The sequence below is a fragment of the Octopus bimaculoides genome, chromosome 13 (genome assembly GCF_001194135.2).
Source record: "Octopus bimaculoides isolate UCB-OBI-ISO-001 chromosome 13, ASM119413v2, whole genome shotgun sequence".
Lineage (NCBI taxonomy): Eukaryota > Metazoa > Mollusca > Cephalopoda > Octopoda > Octopodidae > Octopus > Octopus bimaculoides.
This window is the reverse complement of record NC_068993.1, coordinates 59,564,509-59,568,563: the sequence shown is the minus strand read 5'-3', so window position 1 is coordinate 59,568,563 and position 4,055 is coordinate 59,564,509. Positions and strand designations below refer to the sequence as shown.

The window sequence follows — 4,055 nt, the reverse complement described above, 5'->3', positions numbered from 1 at the left end:
ATATATATATGTATATATGTATATATATATATACATACATACAGATGAGGGTTCCAGTTGATCCGATCAACGGAACTGCCTGCTCGTGAAATTAACGTGCAAGTGGCTCACACCATTCTGACCTCTTAGAGGTCGGAACTGTGTGAGTGTGTGTGTCTCTGTGCACGTCTCTATGTGTGTGTGCGTGTGTATATATATATACATGTGCTTGTGTTTTATATTTGGTAGGATGGTGTGAGTATATGTGTGCACATTTGTGTATGTGTGTGATTAGTATTTGTCAGGGTGTGTGCGCATGTGTGTATATGTGTGTGTGTGTGTGTGCCTTTCGGTGAAATTCCTAAATATCAACAAAAACAATGATAAACTTGCCCTTTCAATCCAAAATACTTTTTGTTCCTTGTTTCACTCAAATTGCACACTCAAGCACGTGCGTGCGCACACACACACACACACACTTTTGTATTTCTAACTGTCAGAAATGCAGTGAATTAGCGATTGGTCTGTTGAGAAGCTTCAACCAAGGTCGTTGTTGTTCATCAAATATGATAATTAAAAAAAGATTTCGATGTATATCTACCTGTCTGCTAAGATCCCAAATACAAATGCACCAAACAGACGACCAGCAAAAAACACTGACTTTGAACAGCTCTTCAGCCATCTTCTCTCACAAACTAAGTTGAACTGAGAAAGAAAGAGAAATCCTTTAGGAAGAAAACAAATTAACAAAGTTGTTTATTTTCTAAATTGTGTTTTTCATTAATATTGAAGAGACCAGTTTAATGCATTTTTTCCTCTATAAAACTTGTGATATTTTGCTTATGTTAGAAATTATCACTGAGAGGAACGTAGTGGTGTAAGAGAATCATATAAAAAGTCTAGCGGTGTTTAATCTTATATTTTGCTTTTGATTGGATGTTCCAGTCCTGGACTTGATAAAATGTTAGCAATAGGTATTGGATAGAATTTCCAAACCTCATTACTTGAGCTGTAATTTCCAGAAGTAGCGGCTAAAATCTTGAATCGTACCACAATTTTTATCCTCTCACAGTTAACATAGAAAGGAAATTATAAAAATCAGCATGTGAAATCTTTTAATTTATTCCTCTAACAGGATTATAATTATGAGGAATGGCAACATATTGAATTGACCGTTTATAAAATATGGTCAGCTGTTGTTTTCTTGTTAGCATGGGATTCAGCTTCAAAGATTGTAAATTCGAAAACCGTTGCAATTATTAAAAAAAGGCAAACTTTAGATTTCTCTTTTTTTTTTCTTTTTTTTTTTTTTTTTTTTTTGCAGTTCCAAAGAACGAAGCAGTTTACTTCTGAGAATTTTTGCTTATAAAACGATTTCTATAATTTTCCAAAACCTTTTGAAACAAAACATGGACATGAAATTATGAGTAAAAAAAAAAAGGCAGAATCATCTGCTAAGTGTCGCTATTAATTACTGGTATTAATTACAAGTAATTTTTTAATAGTAAAATTATTTTCAAATGAGTGAAAATTTTATTATTAATTTATTTTATTTTATTTTATTTTATTTTTGAAATATATTTTTGTGTCCCGGGATAAAATTTTGAAAATATGTCATTATTTTGCGAATTTGATAACACAGGTATTGTATACAATTAAATTGCTCGACTCTTTCCTGAAATTCTTCATCTTTTACTTAAAGAACATAAATTTCGCGATTCATCGGTTATCCTCGGACTGGAATGCTACTCTAAATCCACTCAACAGAATGGTTACTTTAAAGGAACCCAATGACCATGTGGTCTTGTAAAAATCTTGTGATAGTTTCAATCTAATATTTAGTTTGATATTACAGACAAAAATTCAACACTTACCTCCGATACAACCGTTGATATATCTTCAGTATAAAATTCTCTGTTTTGGCTACATTGCATTCTTGTTGAATTCTTTGTTGGTATTTGGTAATAATCCCCATCCATGTTAATTTCATAAACAGAACATCTATCATCTTCCGGTGACAGCAAATTTTTGAAGGTTTTTATACTAAAATTTCTTGGCACGAGTGAAGAATTGAAATTCGGAGGAGTACAAGAAAAAGGAACTTTGGCCCCGATAAATGCCATACTCATGGTTTGTAGAGGACTGAGGAGGAAAAACAAGACAAGTAAAGAAACGATTTTCTTCTGATAGGGACCGAAACCGCCACATTGCTTCAGCAACGTTTCAATAGTCTCTGTATGTGTTGTCTCTGAAACGAGAAGAGAGATTCTAGATAAATTGATTGTTTGTGTCATTGTTATTACTACTGTTGTTTAACTGCAGGTCAGGTTTAATTAGGCAAACCCATTACCATCTCATGTTTTTAGGTGTATCAAGAACTACATTATTATTATTATTATTATTATTATTATTATTATTATTATTATTATTATTATTATCTTTCCATTGACCTCTCCTCTTCTGAGGATCGAATGCTGGAGCTCTGCGCGTTGTTGTCCCAGCATCCGATTCAGCTCCCTGTTTTCCATCTCTTGTGAATACAGGGAAGTAACTCGGTAGCTCGCTTTCAGTTATGTCCCCTTGGCTTTTAATATTTATTTCTTTCGTCCTTTTGATGTCAATAAAATAAAGTTTTGATTTAGTTTGATTACAATTCTTCCCACAAAATATGATCTTTATTAATCAATTAAAATATAATGTTGGAAGTCTTTGATATGATTATTAAAATCATTATGATTACACAACAAAATATTTTATGTAAGATATAACAAATGGATTTCATGTATAAGACGGAGTTGGATAAATAGCGATTTATTTCTCGACTCTTTACCTTCTGATTCGTCGAGGTCGAGTTTGTTTTTCCCTCCTTCCGGAATCGATAAAGTATTTGTCATATACTGGAGTCAATAGATTCGATAAACCACCCACCCCCTCAAAATTGTTGTCCTTGTATCTAAATCAGAACCAATTATCAATATTACCATGTTTGGTTATTGGACCCAGACCATCTTAACCGCATTATAGGGACCCAAGGCAAATCAATGCACGCCACAGTAGACACAGATAAGAATTGGGCCCCTACAGCCAAGAGGCTCCCAGACAAATCAAAGCATTGGGTCCTATAGAGTTTATTTATTGATAGCCACTATATGCACAGATCAGAATTGGACCCCTGGGTCCTGGAGGTGTCCAGGTAACAACCCAGAGTGTCCATACCACAAGACAGCACTACGTTGGATATAGCTTTGCGGGTAGGTGAGTAAGTATTCGGTTCAAGATCGTAAAGTTATGAGTTTGGTACCTGGCGGTGCGCTGTGTCCTTGAACAAGGCACTTTATTTCTCGTTGCTGCAGTCCACTCAGCTGGCAAAAATGAGAGTTGTACCTGTAATTCAAAGGGGGCCAGCTATGTTACATTCCATGCCACATCGAATCAACCTGAGATCTACATTAAAGGTACGAGTGTCTGTAAAAATGCTCAACCACTTTTCGGTTAATTTCATGAGCATGCTGTTCGGTTGATCGGATCAACTGGGACCCTCATCGTCATAACCGACGGAGTACCGGTTAGTTGACGAGAATTAAGTCTTGAGGAAAGAGGAAATAAATGGAGACATATGTTCTCCTCCTCCCACACAAACAGGATGTGAAGATGTAATGACGGAATGCTGCCAACTAAAATAGGTTTATAAGGCTGTCAGTTAACAGGCAGGCAGTTAAGTAGTTAAACGACATCAAAATTAGTACTATAATTATAATTAGCAGTATTTTAATAATTACAATTAGTAGTAATTTGATAATTACTATATATATACTCTTTTACTCTTTTACTTGTTTCAGTCTTTTAACTGCGGCCATGCTGGAGCACCGCCTTTAGTCGAGCAAATCGACCCCAGGACTTATTCTTTAGAAGCCTAGTACTTATTCTATCGGTCTCTTTTGCCGAACCGCAAAGTTACGGGGACATAAACACACCAGCATCGGTTGTCAAGCGATGTTGGGGGGACAAACACAGACACACAAACACATACATACATACATATATATATATATACGACGGGCTTCTTTCAGTTTCCG

The 4,055-nt window shown here is 35.3% G+C and overlaps 1 protein-coding gene across 1 annotated transcript in view; it reads right to left on the bottom strand.

The window, feature by feature from the left end:
* Positions 1-2,358, bottom strand: part of LOC106867211 (organic cation transporter protein) — an 8,545-nt gene extending 6,187 nt beyond the window's left edge. Inside the window, exons 1-2 of the mRNA XM_052972520.1 lie at positions 1,854-2,358; positions 581-684 (exon numbers count right to left, since the gene is read on the bottom strand). The gene's annotated coding sequence lies outside the window, so the exon portion shown is untranslated. The remainder of the gene's footprint in view (positions 1-580; positions 685-1,853) is intronic.
* Positions 2,359-4,055: the final 1,697 nt, after the last annotated feature.